Source organism: Canis lupus, chromosome 5 (assembly GCF_011100685.1).
Source record: "Canis lupus familiaris isolate Mischka breed German Shepherd chromosome 5, alternate assembly UU_Cfam_GSD_1.0, whole genome shotgun sequence".
Classification (NCBI taxonomy): Eukaryota; Metazoa; Chordata; class Mammalia; order Carnivora; family Canidae; genus Canis; species Canis lupus.
Window position 1 is genome coordinate 84,380,398 of NC_049226.1, and position 26,399 is coordinate 84,406,796.

Here is a 26,399-nt window from a genome sequence, read left to right on the forward strand (position 1 = left end):
TTTGAAAACTAAATCTGAAAATGTCACTTTTCTGCATAAAATTCTTTGAACATCTAAAAATCCCTAGCAGATCACAGAGGGCCTTCAGCTCTGCCTACCCCTCTAATGTCTGGAGAAACTACAGCCACGGTGACCAGACCCTCTGCTCTTCCCAAGCACTCCACTCTTTCCAGCCTCCAGGTCCCTGTTCCTGCTGTTGGCCACCCCTGCCCCCTGAAGAGCCCTTTCCCCTATCTCTTGACTGCCTGATTCCTCTTCATTCTTCAGATTTCCTTTAAATATCACAGTGTCAGCGGGCCATCCCTGACCCCTGTACACTAATTTTCATCTTGCTCTGTTATTCTCTCTTACAAAACACTGTCATTTTCTTCCTTTACACTTAACACTTATAACAAGATTTAATTATGTAATTATCCCTGTGTTAAAAGTCTGACTCCACCACTGATTTGTCAACTCCATGGGGGCAGGACCATGTCTGTTGTGCTCATCACCACAAGCCAGCGTGTAGGGAAGGGCCCGCATATGGCAGGCTCTCAATGAGCAATGGCGAGTGAATGATTTTATGGATGGGAAGGAAGGAAGGAGTGAAGGGAGGGAGGGAAGGAGGCAGGCAGGCAGGCAGGCAATATTATCACTAGACTTTTAATATTGAGGGTAAGGGTACTCTAGAAGGTAGTATTTTTGGCTGGGCCAATCTTCCATTTTCTCTTCTTTCTGGTTTCAGAGCTCAGGTCTCTACTTCCTTTAGCTCCCTTCACCCTTTGTTGCTTAGCTTCTTGGGGAGTGGTGTCTGGAGCTCTCCCCTCCCTCCCTCCCTCCCTCCCAGGGGCATACATCCTGCACCCCCCACCCCCAATCAGAAATCTCCATTCTGGCAGCCTGCTGAGTAGGATCCCATCAGCTTGCTCGGGCTATGATTTCAATTACTGATATGCGCTTCGTGTCATGCCTGTCCTGCGGGTATCTCCATGCTAATCCATGCATCAATACTAACACAGTGGCTCTCTAATGGGGTTCCTGGCATCATAAGAAATTGGGGAGGGATATTCCAGGGAAGAGGGGTGGTGGGAAGAAAGGCTTTCCTGTCCTCCTCAACTCATCTCTGGAAAACTCAAAGAATTTTACCAAAAAGTTTAGGGATATGGTTAAGTGGGTTAAAAAAACCAAACAAACATATAAAACAAACCACCAGATAATATGAACAGCGTGATCTTATCATAGTAACAGAGAAAATAAATGTATGTATAGATAATGTCTGAAGAATATCTCCCCGGGAGTTTAATCAGGCTTATCTGTTAGAGGTGGAATTAGGGTTTTGATATGTATTATATATTTATATAATTACATGTTTGTATATATCACACTATCAAAAAGTCCTACTGTGCTTTTGAAAAAAGGAAAAGAATACAAATTTAAAAGGAACCTAACAGAATGAAGAAAAACAGGCCAAATAGTCCTATGTTCTGTTCCTCAGTAGGAGGTTTGGTTTCTTCTCTCCCTGCAAACACCTTCAAAGGACCAGCAGCTCCATTCTTCCCAGAGTCCCACCCTCTAATACTCTTGCTTCTCTATCCTTTTTTTTTTTTTCTTTTTATATTACATCCCTCTAAGGGCCATACTTAAATAGAGACAGTGGAGAGACTGGGACAAGAATGGACTAGCATCCAGAAAATTTGGTTATTGTTCTGGATCTGTTGATTGTTCACATTGAGAAAATTCTTTAAGTCAACTCCCCTTTCTGGGCCTCACTTCTCTGTAAACTGTCCTGGCTTAGATCTTCTCATAAGAGCTCTTTAAAATCAAAACTTGGATTTCTCTGAGAAATGAGTTCTATCTTCTAATGCAAATAGTTTATTCCGGAAAACTGTAATTCTCTTGTGGACTAAAACTTTTGGCTGCTGCCCTGCCCTAGTTTTACCTGGGTGTTCTAAGAAAACTGTCCAGCTAGAAGTCTTAAGAGGAACTCTGGGCATCTTTGGTAGGGCAGGGATATAATCTATCGCCCGAACTAGTACACCGCCTATTAATAATTACACTTAAAAATCAGCCATCCACTAGGACTGTCCAAGGTACTGCAAGACATTGGAAAGAGTCCAGATTTCCATCCAGGGGACCTGGCTTCCTAGTCCAGACATTCACATTTCACTCGTGTGACCTCAGTCACTAGAGTATAAGCTCCATGAAGAAAGGGGAAGGAGTTGTTGTATTCAGAAGGGCTCTTCCCTTAGCCAATACCATGAAAATATGTCTCAAAATAAGATTAACAGGAAGAGCCTTAGTTTTGTCAAGGGGAAAATCAGGCTAATGACATGTTATCTTAAGTTTCATGTGGAGTCTGGCACGTGATCACATAAGTATCAATTTGGGTTGCTGCTTTTTCTTTTTTTTGCCCAATTTTATAGATGAAAACTCTAAGGCTTAAAGAAGTTGAATGGCATGTCTAAGCCCCAAGTAGGCTTTTGCCTATATTACCTTTTCCTTAAAAAAAAAAAAATCCACTCAATCTTTAAACCTAATTTTGCTTTATATATGTTCTTATTTAATTTATAAAATTATGCTACCAGTTGCCGGTTCAATTTGGAGTAGAATCCATGTTGGCTACTGACGTCTAAGCCAGGGTTTTCACAGTTATTCCTCACACCATACTTCTTTCCTATCCCAAAGACCTCCTTCTCTCAATTTTTTTTAAAGATTTATTTATTTGAGAAAGAGAGAAGCACAAGCTGGAAGGGCAGAGGAAGAGGGAGAGAGAATCTCAAGGTGACTCCACACTGGCTTGATCCGACAACCCTGAGATCATGACCTGGGCTGAGATCAAGAGTCAGACACTTAACTAACTGTACCACCCAGGTGCTCTCCTTTCCTCGATTTTAAGCTCCATGAGAGGAAACTGATGTTTTCCCCATGTTTCCTAGCTCCAGCAACAGCTTCTTCCTTCATACCACAGCACACACACACACATACACACACACACTCCTTCAGTATGTACCGCAGAACTGTCTCTAGCAAATATTATTTTGGGCTCTAAACTAAGGCCCCTCCCCTCTCCATGAAAAGGAAAAACTGAATAATGTTTCCTGAAAAATAAATGCAAATGTTTGTCTGAATGACATTTCTATTGTCTGAGACTTAATGTGGCTTTGATGAAAGTATTTATATCAGAAAAATGAGAGAGGAAAGCATAAGGTAACCCAAGTCTCTTTTTGGCTGGAAAAGCTCTCAAGTCACTGAAGATGGTTTTGCCAAAAAGGCTTGGCAAGAAACAGTGATATTTGCAAATTGTTCAGTGAAACTGCTTTTATTTAGTCAATTTCATTCTGGTGTCCAATGGGTTCTCTGCACAGGGATGTGTTTCTTAGACAATGACAAGCTTTACACCAAATTATGAGCTATAGCTGAAAATACAGTAACAGACTGTCACTCCTGATTTGTTTTCTGAGCTGGAGCTACGTGGTTAGAAATATCAAAGGGGTTATCCATGGGAGTGTAAATGTTCATTTTGGGGAGAGGAAAAACTTGAAATGGCTGTGGAATTGGGCACCAAAGCAGACAAGCATGGCCAGACGTCATGTTGCTTGCTCCAGGAAAGAGAAGAGAGACAGTCTCCTGAGCCAGTTGGCGTCTAACCAGTGAGCTCCCCACCACTCCCCAGCAGTGATATTGCCATCATCACACATGGATCCAGCTTTGCAACCAAACTCTGCATCTGAGACCCAAGGCAGGACTCATCCCAGAGGGCAAAAATGAGCTCTTCAGGGTTTATGTTCAGTTGGCCAGAGGAGAATCACTCTCTACAGCCTTGAGACAATAAAAACATACTAAACGCCTGGAGGAAATAGTGAGGAACAGTGTGGGAGGAGAACGTTGGCTTTGGAGTCAAGCAGGGCAGGTTCAGAATCTCAGATGTAGCCTGGAAACATGTGGAAGCATTACCACCTCTAAAATTCTCACTTTGCTCCTCTGTAAAATGGGGGGACTATTTGTCTTATGCGTTTAATGTGCTCAAGGAGCCGGTGTGTGCCAGCATGCCCCTTTTCCTGGTTTGGAGAGTAGGAGCATTTCCCTACTGGAATGCAAAAGCTCAGAGTGGCTTCTTCAGAAAGGATGGAACATGTACTTGATATTGGATCATGTCATCAAAGGACGGTGACATTTCTTGTGGGCTAGAGGTGTGCTCTGCAGCATGGACGGCAGTGTGCCAGTGAGGAAGGGAATAGGTTGGCATCAGACCAATGTGGGTTTCTGAAAGGGCAGAACTTGAGCAAGTTATTCATCCTCACTAAGCTTCAGTTTACTCGTCCATAAAGTGGAGATATTATCCCATCACATTTTTATTAGAAATAATGCTTACAAAATGTTTCACACATTACCATGTTATTAAGCCCTCAGCATATGACTATTGTAAATATTCCAATTATAAATACCCCAGGTCTGAGAACCCTCTAACATTTCTTCTTCATATCTTCAATTTAACTATACATACACACACACAATTTTACAATTGGTTTTACATTTTAAAATTGTGAGGGGAGTAAAACTTACTTTAGATTAAAGATATAAAACAAATAATCTCCTAAAAACCTACATGCTCCAAGGACCTCTCTAAATCACATACTTATCTTTGCAGAAGAACAAAGGAATGCAAAGACTTGACTACATCACATAAAAAACTATGTGGCTGTTTCCAGAAATACTTGGTCACTTGCTCTTTTTGTTAAATGAGGCAATTTTCCGGCAATTATAGTTTTGCTGTGTGTCTAACGTGAGTGTGCTCCTGTTGGTCTTTGAAATTGACCCAAAGGGTATGGTCCAGTTAAAACCCAGTGTTGATTGAACCTTATGTGTACTGACTGGTATCAACATCTTATTTATGATGTTGGAAAATAGTCCCAACTGTCTACGGTTGTACAATCCTCACTAGGGCTTTAGAAGCAAAATCTCCCCTTTAGACCTTGGTATATGCTGAGATCCTGTCTGAATTACAGTGAGGAGGTCATCAAAGGTGCTCTGTTTTCTTAATCCTATGACATCTGCATTTTCTATCAAGAAGATATAGTCACTAAATGTAAAATAGGCTCAGCTGCTTCTATCAGTGTGGTTTTTAAAAGCAGGGACGCTTCTGTTCTTATTCCAGCTCTGCTAATTACTAGCTTTGTTACTTCAGGAACGTTACACAATCTTCCTGAGACTTAGAACTGTCATCGGGAAAGCTTGATCTAGTAATCCCAACTTCATAGAGTTGCCGTGATGGTCAAATAAGATAGTGTGTATAAAGACCTTAAGAGAGTGCCTGGTACATAAAGGGGTTTGATAAATGACAACCATGATTATTAGCATTATGAGTTCCTTAAGAAATGTTTGGTTCCTTTGTTATTCTTAAACACTGTCAGGAATAAATGATGGAACAAAGTGAAATCATTTGGTAAATTCTGCGTCTAGGAAACCACTTAATGCCAGCAAATTGGCCTGCTGTTGACTGTTTGAAACATGATTCATTTTCAAAACTTTGAACTATTTTGAGAAGTTAACTATATCATGCATTTTTAAACAATTATAGTAGCATAGCTTTTGCCAAAGAATGACATAATTTGACCTTCTTTGAGTAAAGGATAGAGACATAAAGATAATGAAGAAGAGAAGGATGGAAGCGCTTTATACCAAAGGGACTATCCAAAAAATTTTAAAAGTTCAATGAGGATCTTTTAAGAATTCTTTAACTTTCCTAAGTCCCAGCTTTTGCCATTTTGCTAATTCCTCTCCTTTCCCCATGCATGTTTGCAATAGTCTATAAAAGCTCAACTTCTTGCTAGCTATGTACTATTAGGCAAATCATGTAATCTTTTGGTACCTCAATTTCTTAATCTATCAACTGTGACTAAAATAATGCTTACTTATAGAATTATTAGGAATATTAAATAAAATAATCCATAAAAATAATCTAGCAATGAGTCCTTTAGAAAAATCATATTTGAAAAGGAGTTAAAATCAATTAATAGTAATTAAGTTCCTTCTTTCTTCAGAATTCCAACTTTAAAAACAAATAAATAAAAAAGGAGTCCATGAGCTTAGCCAGGGGAACAAGGGAAATCAGGAAGCAGTGGTGGATTTGGCCATGAATAACTGGGAAATGGAGAAAATGGAGAAGTATGAGAACTGTCTCTCCAGATTTGCAAGAAGGAAGCAAAGCATGAAGAAATCTCCTTGAGACAGAGAAGAGACCCCTAAGCCTGATCCTGTAGCAAGACACAAGGCCCTAAATGACCCCTCCTAGTGATGCAAATACCCCCAATAGAGATGTTGGATCATTTTCTCTTCAGAGCGACCATCATCCAAACCACCAAAGGATCAAACTCGTGAACTTCACTGTCTTTAGTAATGAACATGTAGACTTCCCAGAAGACATTCTCCCAGTCATGAGCCAACGTGCTCAGGAGAGCACCATGTTCTGACTGACAAGTGAAGGGGGTAGTTCTTAGGAACATGCTTCAGATATAAGAGTAATGTCCCATGAATCTATGCCTCCATAACGTGCACCTACATACCTATACACACATGCACAGGTACACACATACATACACACACATACACACAAGATACAAGAGCTTATCTAACACTGGACCTTTTCTATTTTTTTTTAAAAAAAAGATTTTATTTATTATTTGAGAAAAAGCAAGAGAAAGCAAGGACCAGAGAGACGGTCAGAGGCAGAGGGAGAAGCAGGCTCCTCACTGAGCAGGGAGCCTGATGTAGGGCTCCATCCCAGGACCTTAGGATCATGACCTGAGCTGAAGGCAGATGCTTAACCCACTGAGGCACGCAGGCATCCCACATTGGACCTTTTAGAAGAGATTTTATTTCAAAACGTGGGCTTCTGGACAAGTAAATTTTACTCATCAAGCTAAATACTTCCATAAATAAGAAATACTCTCAACATCACATTCTAACTACAACCAAATCAATTAAAAGCTACTATCTTAGATTGTTGTCTTAAAAAGGGTGATGCTCAGTCATCTGGGCATTGAACTCTTGATTTCAGCTCAGGTCATGATCTTGGAGTCGTGAGATTAAGGCCTATGTTCTTTCTACACTCAGAATGGAGTCTGCGTCTCCCTCTCCCTCTGCTCTCCCCCTGCTCACACACTCTCTCTCAAATAAATAAAGCTTTTAAAAATGTTTTTAAAGATTTTCTTCATTTATTCGAGAGAGAGTACATGCATAACTAGAGGGGAGGGGCCGAGAGAGAGAGAGAGCCTCAAGAAGAGGATGCGGGCCTTGATCTCATGACCTCTCAGATCAGGACCTGAGCTGAAACCAAGAGTTGGCCTCTTCAATGACTGTGCCACCTCAGATAGATAAAATCTTTAAAAAGAATAAAAAGGTGATGCCCCTCCTATCATGTTGCTGAAGATGCCAACATTTTAGATCAGATCCATAGTCTCCATGTCTTCCCCTCCCCAGTTCTCCCTAGGAGAATCCTATCTTTTTCCATGTAGATCATGAGCTTCCTGAGTAGGGAGCCCAATTCATTTTGGTAGTTCTTACAATGCTTAGATTGAGGCCTCCCGCAGAGTAGGTATCAATAAATATTTGAGTAGAAATGAGGGAAGACCAGAAGAAGAAGAGAGGAAAATTAATGGAGGCAGTAACCTGCAAATCTTAATTCAAATAGTTGCACAAATATGACCAGAGAGCCCTTCCCAAGAAACTCATTTCTAGTAATACCTGCTATAAAGCAAAACCAAGGCCTCCTGTGACATTTAATTTTTCAAGGTGCTCTGAGCATACCACTCTTACTGGGGCCACCTCAGAAGGTGAAAAACTTCACTATATTGACAGAATTTCGGGAAGAGGAAGCAAGATGTTGGAAGAGTAGGGGATCTTCAATTCATCTGGTTCCACAAACTTACCTAAGTAACTTCCAAAACACCCTGAACACCTACGAATTAAACCTGAGATGTAAAGAAAGAACAGCTGGAATGCTACAGAGAGAAAAGTGACCACTTCTGATAAGGTAGGAAGGTGGAGAGAGGATCCATGGCAAGCTGTGGCAAGCCGGGGCAAACCAGGCCCTAAAGCAGAGCTATGACAAGCTGGGGCATGACAGGCCAGCCCTGGACAAGCAGGAGCTTTAAAAATCTGCACCTGAAAGAGTCTTCGTTGACTGAAAAAGGCTCAGCAGGGAAATAGGGCAGGATTGCAGGAGGGGCAGTGACACCCCCATGTTCCTGGAGACACTGTAAGAATAGGGGTGCCAGGAAGAAAGCTCCCCACAAACTGCGGTAGGGTCATGGTAAAGAGTTGGAAGGCCACAACCCTCCCGGGCATTTGCAGGAAGCCGGCGGGTTAAGCAGGCTGGCACTGGAGCTCCCATTACCCTAGAGCCCAGCTACGGATGGAGGTGGCTGTCCTCCGCTCCCTTCAGGAGAGGTGGACCCCAAGAGCTGGGTTACGTGGTGCAGGGCCCTGGTCCTGGGGTGCCGAAGCAGACAAAGCCAGCTATTCTCCATTCCCTTTGAGAGAAGCAGACCCCAGGAGGGCACAGAACAGCAAAAACTCTCCTGCTACTGGGGACCCTTCAAATTGTGTAGATCAGTGCCCCCAGGAGCATCTAGGCCAGTGTGCACTGGAAGACTGGGCTTTGGTACTTGAAGGGGGCTCTTGGAGGAGCTGGAGATCTGGCCACTGCCATTTTTTATTTTTTTCTTCTTTTTGCCTTTCACCTGTGAGAGGCCAGGCCTCTAGGGAACAAAGGTCTTCTGGGATAAACAGCTCACATTGAGCTGGGCAAACTGGCAAGGGGTGGGGCAGCTCCACCCAGGCACACACACACAGCCGAGAATCAGTGCAGCAGGCCCCGCCCCCAAAAGACCAGCTGGAAGAACACGGAAAGTTTACTGACCAAGCAGCACTGGAAAGCCCCAGGACTAAGGGAAAATAGTACATAGAACTAGAGGGTTTTTTTCCTTATGATTTGTTTATCTTTCAGGCTAAAAATCTCCAATATTTTTTTTCTCTTTTCCTGCCTTAACTACAATATTTTGCTAACTCTTCATTTTTAAGCTTTTTTCCTTTTTTTACTTTCATATTTCTACAATTGCATGCCTTAGATACATTCTTAATTTTTGGAATCCCTTCAATGTATTCAATTTAGTTTTGGTAGATATATGAGTTATAGGTTTTTGTTTTTAGATTTTTTCTGTCTTGTTTTGTTTTATAATGGTGGGAGTAAGTACCTTCTAACACATGGACCAAAATACACCAAGAACCAAGTGGAACACTTCATTGGTTCATTCTGTGAGACTATATTCTTTCTTCCTTCCCATTCTGCCCCCTTCTCTTATCTTGTTTTTGTGGTCAACGTTGGGTCTCTATATAAGTTTTCCTGGTTTATATAAATTTGGGATTGAACATCTTCTAACATACAGAACAAAATACACTCAAAACCAAGAGGATCACCCTCTAGGTCCTCTCAGTGAGACTATATTCTCTCTCCACCACCACTTCCTCACCACACCCTTTTTTTTTCTCAAATTCTTACTATTTTTTTAAAATTTGTTTTTCATTTTAGTGGTCTTTTTGTTTTATTTTGTTCTGTTCTTCTTTTTTTATTTTATTTTCTGGTCTCTGACCTCTTCGGAATCCTCTAGAGTGTATTTTACTTAGGTTGTGGTTGATATTTTTGACTCTGCTCACTCATACAGCCACTCAGCATTGGACAAAATGACTAGAAGGAAGAATTCACCACAAAAGAAAGAACCAGAAGTAATATTCTCTGCCACAGACTTGCTGGACTTAGATTTAAATACTATGTCAGAGATATAATTCAGAAGTACAATTATAAAATTACTGGTGGTGCTGGAAAAAAGCATAGAGGACCCTGGAGGTTCTCTTACTGCAGAATTGAGATCTAATCAGGCCAGAATTAAAAATACTTTAACTGAGATGCAGTCTAAACTCAATGCTCAAACTGTTAGGGTTAATGAGAAGAGAAACTGAGTGACATAGAAGGCAAGTTGGTGGAAAGGAAGGAAGCTGAGGAGGGAAAAAGGAGAAAAACAATTAAGAACCCATGAGGAAAGGCTTAGGGAAATGAACAATAGCTTGAGAAGGAATAATATTCGTCTTAATATTCATCTTAGATATATAGAGATAAATAGAGAGGACCACAAAGTATATTTGAACAAATCATAGCTGAGAATTTCCCTAATCTGGGGAAGGAAACAGACATTCAGATCCAAGAGATAGAGAGGATCTTCCCCCCAAATGAACAAAAACCATTCAATACCTCGACATTTAACAGTGAAACTTGCCAATTTCAAAGATAAAAAGAAAATTCTAAAAACAGGAAGAGACAAGAGATTCTTTAAAAAAAAAAAAAAGATTTTATTTATTTATTCATGAGAGACACACACACAGAGAGGCAGAGACATAGGTAAAGGAAGAAGCAGGCTCCATGCAGGGAGCCCCATGTGGGACTTGATCTCAGGACCATGCCCTGAGCTGAAGGCAGATGCTTAACCACTGAGCCACCCAGGCATCCCAAGACAAGAAATTCTTAACTTATATGGGGAGAAATATCAGATTAACAGCAGACTTATCCACAGAGACCTGGCAGGCTAGAAAGGGCCGGCATGATATATACAGGGTATTAAATGAGAAAAAAACATGCACCCAAGAATATCTTATCCAGCAAGGCTGCCATTCAAAATAGAAGAAGAGATAAAGAGCTTCCAGGATAGACAGAAACTGAACGAATATGTATTCACCAAACCAGCTCTGCAAGAAATATTAAGGGGGACCCTGTAAAAGAAAGGGGGAGACCAAAGAAACAATCCACAAAAACAGGGAATGAATAGGTAATACTATGAAGCTAAATTCATATCTTTCAACAGTTACTCTGAACATGAATGGGATAAATGATCCTATCAAAAGACACAGGGTGTCAGCCTGGATGAAAAAAACAAGACCCATCTATTTGCTGTCTACAAGAGACTCATTTTAGACCTAAGGACACCTCCAGCCTGAAAATGTAGGGGTGGAGAATCATTTACTGTTCAAATGGTCCTCAAATGAAAGCTGGAGTAGCAATCCTCATATCAGATAAATTAGAGTTTATACCAAAGACTGTAGTAAGAGATGAAGAGGGACACTATATCATACTTAATGGGTCTATTCAACAAGAAGACCTAAGAATTATGAATATTTATGCCCCTAATGTTGGAGCAGCCTAGTGTATCAATCAATTGATACCAAAGTAAAGAGATAGATAACACATTAAGAGTAGGAGACTTAAACACAGCACTCTCAGCAAAAGACAGATCATCTCAGCAGAATATCATCAAAGAAACAAGGGCCTTGAATGATACCCTGGGCCAAATGGATTTCACAGATATATACAGAACTTTGCATCCAACACAACTGAATACACATTCTTCTCAAGTGGACTTGGAACTTTCTCCAGAATAGATCACATGCTGGGTCACAAATCATGTCTCAACGGGTATCAAAATATTGGGATTGTCCCCTGCATATTTTCAGACCACAATGCTTTGAAACTAGAACTCAATCACAAGAAAAAAATGAGAAGAAACTCAAACAAGTGTAGGCTAAAGAGCATCCTGCTAAGAGATGAATGGGTCAACCAGGAAGTTAGAGAAGAATGTAAAAGATTCATGGAAACTAATGAAAATGAAGATACAACCACTCAAAATCTTTGGAATACAGCAAAAGCAGTCCTGAGAGGGAAATACATTGCAATACAAGCATCCCTCAAAAAATTGGAAAAACACTCAAATACACAACTAACCTTGCACCTAAAGGAATCAGAGAAAGAACAACAAATAAAGCCTAAACCAAGCAGAAGACAAGGGATAATAAAGATTAGAGCAGAACTCAATGAAATAGAGACCAGTAGAACTGTAGAACAGATAAACAAAACCAGGAGCTGATTCTTTTGAAAGAATTAATAAGATCGATAAACCCCTAGCCAGCTTTACTAAAAAGAAAAAAGGCTCACATTAATAAAATCATGAACTAAAGAGGAGAGATCGCAACCAATACCAAGGAAATACAAATGATTTTAAAAATGATTATGAGCAACTATATGCCAATAAATTAGGCAATCTAGAAGAAATGGATGTATTTCTGGAAACCCACATATTACCAAAACTGAAACAGGAAGACATAAAGAACCTGAACAGGCAAATATCCAGCGAGGAAATTGAAGCAGTCATCAAAAATCTCCCAAGACACAGAAGTCCAGGACCAGATGGCTTCCCAGGGGAATTTTACCAAACATTTAAAGAATATATAATACCTATTTTACTAAATCTGTTTCAAAGGTTAGAAAGGGATGGAATACTTCCAAACTTTTTCTATGAGGCCACTATCACCTTGATCCAAAACCAGACAAAGATCCCACCAAAAAGGAGAATTAGAGACCAATATCCCTGATGAACACAGATGCAAACATTCTCAACAAGATACTAGCCAAGAGGATCCAACAGTACATTGAGAAGGTTATTCACCACAGCTCAGTGGGATTTATCCCCGGATGCAAGGTTGGTTCAACACTTGTAAAGCAATCAATGTGATAGATCATTATCAATAAGAGAAAAAACAAGAACCATATGATCTTCTCAATAGATGCAGAGAAAGCATCTGACAAAATACAGCATCCATTCCTGATCAAAACTCTTCAGAGTATAGGGATAGAGGGAACATTCCTCAGCATCTTAAAAGCCATCTACGAAAAGCCCACAGCAAATATCATTCTCAATGGGGAAACACTGGGAGCCTTTCCCCTAAGATCAGGAACATGACAGGGATGTCCACTCTCACCACTGATATTCAACATAGTACTAGAAGTCCTAGCCTCAGCAATCAGACAACAAAAAGAAATAAAAAGCATCCAAATTGGCAAAGAAGAAAGAAGGGGGATAAAACTCTTCCCCTTTGCAAATGACATTATACTGTACATAGAAAACCCAAAAGCCTCCACCCCAAGATTGCTAGAACTCATACAGCAATTCGGCAGCGTGGCGGGATACAAAATCAATGCCCAGAAGTCAGTGGCATTTCTATACACTAACAATGAGACTGAAGAAGGAGAAATTAAGGAGTCAATCCCATTTACAATTGCACCCAAAAGCATAAGATACCTAGGAATAAACCTAACCAAAGAGGTAAAGGATCTATACCCTAAAAACTACAGAACACTTATCAAACTCAACACTCAAGAAACAAACAATCTAGTCATGAAATGGGCAGAAGACATGAACAGATACTGCTTCAAAGAAGACATAGACATGGCCAACAAGCACATGAGAAAATGCTCCGCATCACTGGCCATCGGGGAAATACAAATCAAAACCACAATGAGATCCCACCTCACACCAGTGAGAATGGGGAAAATTAACAAGACGGAAAACCACAAATGTTGGAGAGGATGCGGAGAAAGGGAAACCCTCTTGCACTGTTGCTGGGAATGGGAACTGGTGCAGCCACTCTGGAAAACTGTGTGGAGGTTCCTCAAAGAGTTAAAAATAGACCTGCCCTACGACCCAGCAATTGCATTGTTGGGGATTTACCCCAAAGATACAGATGCAATGAAACGCCGGGACACCTGCACCCCGATGTTTATAGCAGCAACGTCCACAATAGCCAAACTGTGGAAGGAGCCTCGGTGTCCATTGACAGATGATGGATAAGGAAGCTGTGGTCTATGTATACAGTGGAATATTCCTCAGCCATTAGAAATGACAGATACCCACCATTTGCTTCGACATGGATGGAACTGGAGGGTATTATGCTGAGTGAAGTAAGTCAATCGGAGAAGGAAAATGATCATGTGGTTTCACTCATATAGGGAATATAAGAAATAGTGTAAGGGGTTATAAGGGAAAGGAGGGAAGTGGGAAAAATTAAGGAGGGAGACGAACCACGAGAGACTCCTAACTCTGGGAAACAAACAAAGGGTTGCAGAAGGGGAGTTGGATGGGGAGATGAGGTGACTGGGTGACAGGAACTAAGGTGGTCTCTTCCTGGGATGAGCACTGTGTTATACTATATGCTGGCAAATTGAATTTAAATTAAAAAAATAAATTAAGAAGAAAAGAATTTCAGCTTATCAGAGAACACACAACCAGGATCCTAGAATCTGGTCAGAGCAAAGCCAGCATTAGAATTCAAAGCCCTAAACCAGCAGGATGATGTTTTATCCTGCTTTATATATGTGACAGCACATAAACTATTATCAGGCATTTAGTAGGTGCTCCATAAATAGTGGTTGAATGAGTCTCAGAAGTAAAGTTAACTCTTAGATTGGAGGAAACTATTATGATTAAATTTTTTTACCTGTGAAGGAACCAAAGCTTAAACAGGTTAAGCATACTCCCCCGAGATGACCGCAACGGCACAGACAGCAGAGCTCCAAGCACCGTGTTACATTAGTCTGCCCCAGTGTGAACAAGTGAAAGGCATCCTGCCTGCAGTGGATGTTGCACAAATCAAAGAGCTAATGAAGAAGGGTTAGTGTTGAGTGGAAGAGCAATGTGTCCTTGCTTACACCTTCAAGATCATACATACTTTGCATATTCATAAAAACAGATTAATAGTCATGCCCGACAAATTTTACTGCATAGTGTCAGACCTCGATCCTCTTCTCTCTTCCCAGAATTCTGATTTCCTGTGTGACTTTGACCCTGACATCTCACCTTTTTCCCATCTGTAAAATAGGGGCAAAGGAAATCAGCAATCTCTGCAATCTCTTGGTCCACTTCAAAGGTTCTGATTCTACAACATAACTCCATGGTCTTATCATCCGGGATCACGACTGTCTGCACTGCTGCAGAGATAACCAATCTTTACTCAGGACAAATACCTTATCACATTACATAGAGGAGACAGTAGGTAGTGATGTACTATGGGTCTTCAAGCTTTATCATAAAACTACCAAGGGGGAGATTTTGTAAATCCTGTCAATGTCTATGCCAGGAAGATCTTCCAAACAGAAGTGCTGTGAATTCAAAGCTAAAGATTCATGATATTTGGTGAGGTGGGAGGTGAGAGAAACCCTTCTAGTGATCCAAAGTAAAACAAAATGTACTATAATTTGGGTCTGGAGGGGTATTTTTTGTTGTTGTTCTCTTTTCCCTGGGAGCTATCTGCTCTGTCTTGATGCTATTGTTTTTCCCAAGAGAGAATGCAGCTGTTGTTGTATGTCTGGGGGGAAGATATCCATCACCCAGAACGTATCACAAGCTATTAATAATGTATCACTGCAAATCTACCTTGTCTCAATAAACACCCTGTCTCCAAGTGTAGATAAAAGGTCCAGCAGGCAGATGTTGGAATTTATTATCCTCACATTTCCCATTTCCTATTTCTCTAAGGATGGTGTCCAGTATCAGAATAGTCCTGTGGGGAGCACAGGAAGAGGAAACTAACATTCGCTTAGTGACTTCTGTGTGCCAGATGATTGCATCCACAGCGCTGAGAAGTGGGTTTTATCCACCCCATTTTGCAGATGAAGAAACTGAGGCTTAGAGAGAAGTAACTTGTCTAGGAACACTCAGCTAGCTCGTCAGTACCAGAGATGAGATAAATCCTCTCCCAGATGCCTCGCTACAGAGGTCTTTCTGTAACCTCTGTAACCCAGGGTTTGGGCAGCTAGTTTTACCTTTCCCATTCCACATATCAGCTCTCTGTATACAGTAGGTGCTCAAGCAAACTTCACCCAATTTAATTTTTGAAAAGTGAACATGGTATTGAGTGTTGAGTGGAAGAGCAATGAGGACTGCTCTCTGAAAAGGGATTCCTACACATGAGCAGGGATATGGACCTGCAGGGCATGAAGCGATCTCCCAAAGGGGCATTTGATTCCTCACTCTTTGTCTTCTTTACAGTGACGATGACCGAGTTGACAGAAATGCAGCCTTTTTCTGTCCCTTGATTACAGAACAAAAAGTTGCACTCATGCTTGTCCATTTCAGTCTAGATGTCTTACCTGCCTGGCTGGGGAGGGGGTGTTACACGGGTGTCCTTCACCTCATATTTTAGCATTTCACATAAGTGACGTGAAAAATAAATAGACCAACATTCAACCCTCTGTGCCCCAGGCCCTCACCACCCACCACATGCTTCGCTCCTTTTCAAGGCAGACCATGGATTTGCCTGACATTCAGTTGGCCATGGGTCACACTGGATGGGGTCACACTGCACTGGGAAGTAATGAGAAGTAATGGGAAGTAGTGCACAGTCCAGAAGGAAGGGCCAGACAGGCCCACCTCAACCATGCAGTTGATCTGGTAAGAGAATGCACCATGCACTCCACGGGCCCGATTGTCATCCAAATAGGAAAGATAAAAACAGTCCTAACTCCAATACTCTTTCCTAAGAAGTTCTAAACTGGGATCCACAGAGTAAAATCTGAGCTAAAAATATAATTGACTCTGCTTCTCCATAATTACTGGTATTGCGTGTGGGCCTTCCGAGGTCCACAGATCCAGAATGGAAGAGGGAGCATGGGCACTGAAATCCCATCCAAATTTCCAGCTACTCTCCCTGGATTCCATTTCTTTTGCAGGAAGGGGAGGTGCTAACATTTGTACCAGAGCTATGCTAGTGATTCTAATAGAGTGTGCTGGCAGTTTTCATTCTCAAATCTTTTAGGCCACATTTGTAAAGATGCGAAAACTGAGGCTTGGAAAGGATCCAGGTATCTTACCCAACTTATATAGTTGATTAAGAGCAAAGTGGAGATTTCACAATGACTTAGAGAAAAAAAAAATGCATTCCTTGGAATTGTGTTTCAGCTGTAACCGTTTAGGAAAAAACAGCATATATCTTTAGTCCTCAAGGAAATAAAAAGTGAAACTCAGTCTCTGGATATCTACGTGCCCTTGAAGGAAATCACTCATCCGTTTCCCTTTGAAGCAGCTCCCAGAGATAGCCAGAGTGTTGTGCAAGGGAGTTCTCGTAAAAATAGGCCTTGCTCACCAGGCTCCATTTCCACAGCCCCAGGAGGATGAAAAACCCCGTGTGGTCATAAGAAAACTGAACAATTTTACTGACAAATTAAAGGTTTGGGAGGCAGCAGGAGAAACTGGTCAGCTACAGCTTCAGAGAAAAGTGCACTGAACATTTCAAAGCCTCCACTTCAATTATGGAGGGAGAAGCTGAGGTCTGGGAAGTGGTCCCCAACGAGTGTGTGCCCAGCATTAAATATGTGCTCTTGCACTCAGCAGGGCTTGAGGCCTTTTAAGGAGGGACCGGAGAGCGGGAGAGGGAGTAATGGCAAAGAGCAAGAGTGAGAGAGAGCAGGGGTGGGCGTGGTTCCGAGAGATCTGCCAACGAGAAGTCTTGTTCTATTCATCAAATGGTACATGTCTGAATGGGATTTCAGAGACGAGGCTTTCAAACTGAGAACCGGACTTGGTGAATACCTGGCCCAAGCTCCTCAGCTTGGCAATGAAGACTGGCATTGGCTGAAAAATGATGAAGTAAGAAATCTTGATGGAGCAAATTCACACAATTTTAACACATATTTTATATGTATAATATGTAATAGATACAGTCATCACAGTCTATATTCTTTTTTTTTTTTTTAATTTTTATTTATTTATGATAGTCACAGAGAGAGAGAGAGAGAGAGGCAGAGACATAGGCAGAGGGAGAAGCAGGCTCCATGCACCGGGAGCCCGATGTGGGATTCGATCCCGGGTCTCCAGGATCGCGCCCTGGGCCAAAAGCAGGCGCCAAACCGCTGCGCCACCCAGGGATCCCCTATATTCTTTTATCCATATTTTATAGAAAAGAGACTATAGTTCAGGAAGTCTAAACAAGGTCATTCATAAAGGGCAGAGCAATCGCCATCTTTTCCTAAGTCTTATGAACCATTTAGGAGCTGCCAAGATGCATTTTCCTCCAGAAAGACCTCCTTTTTGCGTCAAGTATGGGTTCAGTGCCCCCATAGCTGAGTTTCTACCCCACCCTGGTACCTGCCAATTGTATTCTAAGGGCCTGTCTCCCCCCCGCTAGACCGTAGGCTCCCTAAACCAGGCACCTGCAAAACTTGTTTATTGTTCCACCCCCAGACCCCAGCACAGTCCATGTTCAGTATGAAAGTGAGGTTTTGAATGAACCGTCTTGGATCTTTCTTGTTCTTTTAGAGGACTATGGATGACTCTCCTAATCACCCAAGGTTCACACTCTGGGTTTTTATGTCTATCCTCTTCCCCTTCCTTCCTATTTTCCCATAAAACCATGTCATCTCCAAGTCAAGAATATGGTTACTAAGTATAGGACTTCACCACAAGGCAAAAGCAATAGAAAAGAGTACCATTCATTTTCCATCTCAGTTATGTCTGCAGTTCGAATAATAGAAATAATTGTCACTTATTGAGATGCAAATGACAACAGCAGGGTTGATAATAATAGCTGATTTCACTGAGAATTTAGTAAGTCCCTCCCTTATTGCAAGCATTTCCTCATTTAATTTTTACAACGGTCATGAAATGTACAAAGTACCGTCATCCCTGTTTCATCAATGAGGCTCAGAGACGCTAAATCCTTAACCAAGAACACACGCAATAATTTGTAGGTAGTCCTATCTAATTCTGAAGTCAATAAAGTCTCTCTTACCCTGGCTACTTTTCAAAAAATATAAAGAATAATAGAAACGGTCATATATTGAGCATCTACTGTGCCAGCCACTATCATACGCTCTGTGTATAGAAGACGTTTAATGAGTTAATGCACCCAGACATAAAGTTAGTACCTCTTTACGGAATGATATAAAAGGAACTCATGGAGCTAAGCTGATTTAAAGAGGGTAAGGCAAGCCGCTCTACCTAATGACCTCTTGAGTTGCATTCCAAGATTAACAGACAGTATTCTCAGGATTTACAAGCAAAACAGCAAGGGAAACATACAGGTGTTTAAGTGTAATTTTATCATATCATGAAGGCAGAGACTCCACAATCTTTGCCTAAGGGTTGTCTCCATGGAGCTCCACAGTGTGGCAAGTCAGGCATGTGGCCCCCTCCCAAAGGAAGGCCCTGCTCCTTGTGACTGATGGGCCATGTCTCAACACAATCTCTTTAGATTCACGGTGGAATGGCAATTATTTAAAATTGGCTCAGGTCTGCATACTCCACTGGATTCTTTTTTATCCCACTTTAAGTCTTTCCCTTGGGACAGCTTAAACAGCTCTATCTTTTTAATGACAAACTATCCATCGACAGGACTGGAAATGAAATCAAGCTTTTGTTTAGCAACCAGTCTGTTTATTTATTTTCCAAGTTCATGAGTTTATATGTATGCTGCTCTTAATGGGCAGTGCATAAAAATGCCTCTTTTTATTTTCTTTTCATTTGCATTGTTGCTGATAATGGCTATTATCAAGCCATTAGAGGCAGAAAAGTACCGTTTTTGCCTTCCAAGATGGGCTGCATTTGTGTATGCATGTTCTATGCAGATTGGCCAATATGTTAAACTTTCTTTTTTATTTCTTCCTCTGATATAGATGGCTCTATGTCAGCCACATAATGTTTCTCACTGATGCATGGAATTAATTATATATAATATATATAATCATATATATATGTTTGTGTGTGTAATTACCTATATATTTATATGTACATACATGTATGTATATGCATACATATACACTCACATACATATATACTCATATATATGTATATACACAAACACATTCATACACATATACATACACACATACACACAGAAAATCTGGTGTTTCAATCAAAATGAAAAGTCTGCGCCAGGGATATGAAATGAGTTCTATTCCACATCAAAATCTGAAGCATTGTTATGTAAATCTATGACACCATGGTCTTGTTTTACACAAAAGGCTTGATGGACTGAGTCCCATACATAGCCCATTTAAGCTTTCATAGTTAACTAAAATCATTGTTGAGTTGTATCTGAGAGGCACAACCATATGGATAAAAACTAAGGAAAGTTATCCATTATTCAGATGTTTCTAAATGTCTGTTTATTGTAAGAGCACAAAATAGTCAAATTTGGAAGCTGATGTTTTAAAAGATTTTATCGATTCTTGAGAGCAGCTTGCACAGAGTATAGGTTATTAGATTCTTTCGTGAGAGGGTCAGAAGAGGATATTCATTTTTGTTTTCATTAGCATTTTAGGTGAGATGGACAAAAGGAAGTTAACTAGCATTTGTTGGATATTATAATGTCCTAGCTCTTTTATAAATATTATTTGACATTGTCCTCTATGAAGGAGGTCATGCTTTAAAATACACATTACTTCTATGAAGTATTGTCTTCATTTTATTTGTTGGTGGAGCTGGGACCAAAAGTAACTGTGGCCAGCATGGAAAGGTTGGAAGGACAGGACCCAAACATGAAGGAAGGCGTGATTGTTTTGTAGATTAAGAAAGCTAAGCTCATTCTTGTGGTGGGATCAAGGCCTGGAGAGACAGACCAAATTAGAGCAGTGGTTTTGGACTAGGGCATTTTGCTCTCCTAGAGAACGCTCAGCAATGTCTGGAGATATTTGTGGTTGTCACACTGGAAGTAAGGGTGCCACTGGCATACAGTGGGTAGAGGCCAAGGATGCTGCAAAACACGCTACAATGATCAGAAAAGGCCTCCACAACAAAAAAGTATCTGGTCCCAAATATCAATGATGCTGAAGCAGAGAAACCCTTCATTCTCGAGTCCCCTGGGACTCCTGATGCTCCTCTGTATTTTATCACTCCTGCCAGTTTTTAGAGATCAGCATTTTAATCAAGATCTGGGAAATGAATGTTGTAATGGTGGCATGTGCCATTGGGAAGAAGCATAAGGTAGAGGGACCAAGGCACATCCCGACTCTGCTACCTGTAAGTCGTACCTCTTGGGGAAATGATTTACCCTCTTGATGACTGAGTTTCCTCACGTGCACATTAGGGAAATACTAGCCTAAACCCCGTGAGGTTCCTGAAAGGATGAAGTGAGCTATTGCACGTGAAGAGTTTAGTGAGACACCAGGTACAGAGTAAATGTTCAACTACTTCGCTGTTATTTTTATTTTCATTGCTGTTATTAGTGCTTCGTCTTTTATTTCCATTTTTCTGGAGAGCATTCAGTTTTTAATACTACCTTTTCTTTTTTAAGAAAGCTTTTATCTCAAGGTTAGGTAGACCTGCTTTCACTCGTGTTTGATTACAGACTGCAGCAGAATCTGAATGAGGAGGAGGGGGCCAAGCTGCAGGAGGAAGCTGTGGGCTATTTTTAAAAGAAATGCTCGTCTATGCACAACTCCACAAACTCTTCCAGTGTGGTGGTGTCTGTATCTTAGTGCCACACCCAACGCTCCTCGAGAGTCCCAGTCCTTGCTACAAAGCGCAGCAGCCTCTCCATAGCTCGGGGATCTAGCACGGGGGATCGGGGATCGGAGCTTGGCCTCCAGCCCAGGGCTGTTGTTACAGCTAAGGAGAGCATCAGGCCGCCCCAGGGAGCTCACTGCACGTGTCTTGGGTGGCCTAAAATCACAGTCACTGAGCATGAGAAAGACAGGGCCAGAAAGAGGAAATGGGTGAGGGTGGTGGCAGAAGGGAGCCAGAAAGAGAACGATCTAGGTATTACAGAACTTACAGGGTTCGTTCAAGAAACTTGCTCACGGCCACACTGCAAATAAATGAAGAAACCACAATTAAAACTCCAGAAATTCTTCTTCTCCAGCCTTCTGCCATTCTTCAGACTTAAAGGAGTCCGCTCATCAGAGAAGCTATCAGCAGGATCCTGAATCCAGGTACTTACAAGAAAGGCAGATAGAGGCAATCTTGTTATTGATAAAACACTGTAAAGAATGAAATGGAATGTGTTGTTTACTGCCGAGTACAGAAAACAGAGAAATAAGAAATATCCATCAAATCTCCCACATAGAAAATAAACTTTCTGTGGAAAGGTAAGAGGGAATTCCTGTGTTAGATGTCAAATCCTTTTGTTGGTTGTCTTCTGCCTACGGGTGACTGGGCAGCAATACCCCGGGGCAGATGTGGCTTGTACCCTTGTTTGTCAATTGGAAGATGCCACTCTGTCATTTGGGGCCTCGTGAATAACTGGAAAATTCCTTGGGAAAACTGTCATCCTAACTAGTGTATGTCCACCCCTGAAAGGAAGAGTTGATTTATTATAAAGTTCTGAAGCATCTGTGAAGGTTATCAACGACATTTATGGAAATGGTGAAGCTTACCATGGCCATCAGCACCACCATCACCAATACCACCACCCCAAATCATCAACCTCGTCTTCCTCGTCACCAACAGCACTGCCGCCACCACTATCATCATCAACATTATCACTATAATCCATCCATCACCACCCATCATCTTCATCATCATCACCACCACCACCACCAGCAGCAGCACCACCACCACCATCAGAGGCACTGCCAGCACCACCATCATCTTAATCATCACTACCGTCGTCGTGATCATTGTCACCATCATCATCATCGCCACCAAATTGTCTTCATTATTATCACCTTCATCATGAACATCATCATGATCACCGCCACAACTGTTCTTATTGCTGTGTATCAGGGATTGGGTTTGTATTAAGTATTTCATTTAGCACTCACATCATGAGGCAGGTAATCTTATTCATTAACATTCCTTTCTTTATAGTTGTGGAAACTCAGACTCAAATGGGTGAAATAGTTTATCAAGGATCATACTCGGAGGGACATTTCCTGGTACATGGCCACTTGTTAACATCATGCCCATTCTTCTAGGACTGATGCAAAAGTTCTGTCCTTTATGAAGCCACTCCAAATCCTCACTATTTTTTAAAGATTTTATTTATTAGAGAGAGAGAGAGAGAGAGAACCAGGGCAGGAGATCAGAGGGACAAACAGGTTCCCTGCTTAGTGTGGAGCCCAACATGGGGCTTGTCCCAGGACCCTGAGAACATGACCTGAGCCAAAGTCAGATGATAACTGACTGAGCCACCAAGGAGCCCCCCTAAATCCTATGTGTGTATCACTTATGACGGCACAGTCTGAGCTGCATTCTGCTTGGTAGTATGCAGCTAATCAGACATCCCGTCCAGCCAAGAAATGAGAGGCTAGAGTCTATTATTTGCCAGCACATAGTCAGCACTTAATACATTGGATGGTTGCAGTACGGGTGGCCTTTGAATACATTTTACAAAGATTCTGAATCTTTTCCTGGATCCAAAGTAAAGCACTAAAATATACATTTATCTGTCTAATAATGTAGTAGCTGAAATACTCCCAGCTTGACAAACACAAGATAAGGAGAAAAAATTGTGTTTAACTCCAAGGCTAACCAAGTTAGATGTTTTCTGCTAAAAACAAAACCAGGATCCTTTCCACTAGAAATAGAACTCTTGATTTAGCCTTTGCAGAAGCCTTGGGCCTGGGGGCCAGGCCACTCTGTCCTGCTTCACTATGAACTATCAGTCCCTTGCAAGGTTAGAGCCCTTACCAGGCCAGGGTTAGTTAATTCACTGTTTACAGGGCAGTGAGCTCTTCAGCAGCAGACTTTTATATTCACATTTCTCTGATTCCCTGTTTTAGCACAAAGCCTACAACAAAATGGATGCTGGATCAATTTTTGGATGAATGAATGAATTTGTTCTTTTTTAAAAAATTTATTCTTTATTTATTAATTTTCCCAACTGTGAAAGGCAAGAAAATATGTTAGGTGAGCCCCAGGGAAAGCGCCAGATCTCATGTGATAAAAGGGTATGGGAATCCGTTGTTATTAGGTCTGATTCAGAGCAGTGATGGCTGCAGTACTCCTATGCAGTTTTGGAGAAGATGAAAAAGAGGCTTAATCAGGCTGGCTGAGCCATTAATTTGACATTATCTTTATCTTTGCAAGTGAGAGACGCAACTACTGCTTCGGAAAGAACCCAGAGGATGCTTCGGAAAGAACCCAGAGGATGTTTCTTTTCCCCTTTTCTTCAACTCTGATATTGCAGAGCAAGTTCAACTAAACTAATCCAATCCTCATCCCTCCACCCCTTTGTATTGAGAAGGAGAGGTAGGAGAAGGGGAAGGGCGGAGGGAGGAGGAGGTGATGATGATGAGCCTCCGTGGGCATCAGCTCTGAGTGTGAGTGCCAGCAAGACGAAGCAGGGAAATACTGGAATTGAAGACACCCTTGCCCTCTACCTGAGGCACAAACAAGGTGGAGAACTGGTCTCCATCGGGTTCCAGGCAGTGGCTAATTCAACGGGCCACTCAGGCTACTCCCAGATGTGGGCCTCTCCAGTCAGGTCTTCACCAGCTTCGGGGAGGAAAAGCTCAGCCACACAAAGGGGAATACGAGATTGGTAGAGAGAGGAAATCTATAGCATCTCAAAGGCCTTCAACACACATGGATGCAAAAAGCCCAGCATAAATTTTCTCCACACTCGGTGCCTTGGAAAGACATTTGGGAAGATGGTGCTGTACAGTTAGAGCTACTTTCTAGGGGAAAGTTTCTTTAATGGTTTATGGCCAAAACCAGAGGACTGAACCTTCCCTTGTCTACAAAGAGAGACCAAGATAGAAGGCTCTGGAGATTTGCAGACTTTGGAGACATGCCATTGTCATCTCTTCCCTGACTACTTCATTGCTTCATGCCTGGTCTCCCAACACCCATTCACCCATTCTTACCTCCTTCCACCTTGTTCCCGTCACACCAAGGAGAGAAATTCAAGGCTGACTATATTATTCTCTAGCTGAAACATTTTAATGCCTTTATACTCCTTTTAGAACAAATAACAGAATATCAGTAATCTTAGCAGGGTCCTGCGTGATCTGGGCACCGGCCATGTCTCCAGTGTGTCCATGCAGCTCTTTCTCTTGACCTCTGGATTCCAGTTACATCAGCTTCTCTTTAGTTTCTTAAGCACTTCGTGGGGCCCTATCCCTTCATCTACTTACTTTTGACACAAATACCATCTGTCCTTGAGATCTCAGATCTGTCTTCTCTCCTCCACGGACATTTGCTCTGAAGAAACAGCCTCGGTCAAGGCTCTATCTCTATCATATGTCCTCAAAGCACCCTGCACTTTTCCTTCATATCATTGAAATTAAGATGTGTAAGTTGTAAGTATAGACATATTTCTGTATCCTCTGCATCTACAGCATTGCCTTCAACATGGCAAGTACTCAATACATATTTGTTAAATAAAAGTTATGAAAGGTTATCTCAAAAACAGAGAGAGAGATTGAGAGAGAATGAATTAGGGTCACGTGAGAGGCTAGTTAATTACCATGTTAATGCTTCAAATATCTCAACTAAGACCAATATTTGATCTATGTTTCTGTGCATGTATATGTATGTGCCCACCTTTCCGACTCTGCCTTGGTAGCCTTGAACAATGTATGTGGGGCATCACAGAAATGTTATTAATCCTGACTTGAATATACAGGAACAAAGTTCTGTCCAGAGATAGAGATTTTTACATTCTGATTCCAAAGTGACTGGGTGTGTGACCTCTGTTTATTACATCATCTCTCTGACTTGCCTAATTCTTATTTGTAATGACAAAACCCTCATCTTTCAATGACTTGGATAAGTCGTATTGTGTGCAAAGCTAACCTAGATATATATGAAAATAGAAGACTCCATCTCAGCCCTTGGGAACCTTCCAGTTTAACAGAAAGTAGGCAAATAAATAGTTCTTTTTTTAAAAAAGAGATTTTATTATTTATTTAAGAGAGAGAGAGAGAGAGTGCAAATAAGTGGGAGGGAGAGGCAGAGGCAGGGAGACGGGCGTACTCCCTACTAATCAGGGAGCCTGATACATGAGGCTCGATCCCAGGACCCCAAGATCATGACCTGAACTGAAGGCAGACACTTAACTGACTGAGCCACCCAAGTGCCCCAGTAAATCTTTACAGTAACAAAGTAAGTACCATTTTCAAGATTTGGATACAGGGTTTGGGGAGCAGAGAAGGAAACCAATTCATGGCACTGTTTGTAGGAGTCAAGGATAGCTCTCTGGACAGGGACACTTTGACAATTAAGCTAAAGGATGAACTCACCTACCACAGATGGAACAGCAGTAGGCACCTGCTCTGGGGCTGGAAAATTCTTAGTGGAAATCCTACTCTACCTCTCACTCACTGAGAGCAGATTTCTACTTCACTCTCTGGGACTATCTTCCTCATCCACAAAATGGGACTGAATAGCCCCCCCTCTTCCATGTTGGGGAGATACTGTACACAAAGTACTTCTTATCAAAAGATCCAACCCACAGTAGGTGCTCAGTAAATGGTAGCTTGACTTCATCATTCTTCCTCTGCTCCATTTCAGTGACTGGCAGGTCAGGGAGCATGCTTCTAATGGATTCATATTTCTGCAGGGAATGGTTTGCATAACTACGCTAAGGGGCAAAGTAAGACAGCT

General features: G+C 41.6%; 1 long non-coding RNA gene across 1 annotated transcript; it reads right to left on the reverse strand.

The window, feature by feature from the left end:
- Window positions 1-20,860: 20,860 nt before the first annotated feature.
- On the reverse strand, window positions 20,861-25,451 carry LOC111096130. Its single transcript, XR_005358957.1, has 3 exons — window positions 25,338-25,451; window positions 21,790-21,829; window positions 20,861-21,657 (listed from the first exon to the last, which is right to left on the reverse strand). It is a non-coding gene; the product is annotated as an uncharacterized LOC111096130 (long non-coding RNA).
- Window positions 25,452-26,399: the final 948 nt, after the last annotated feature.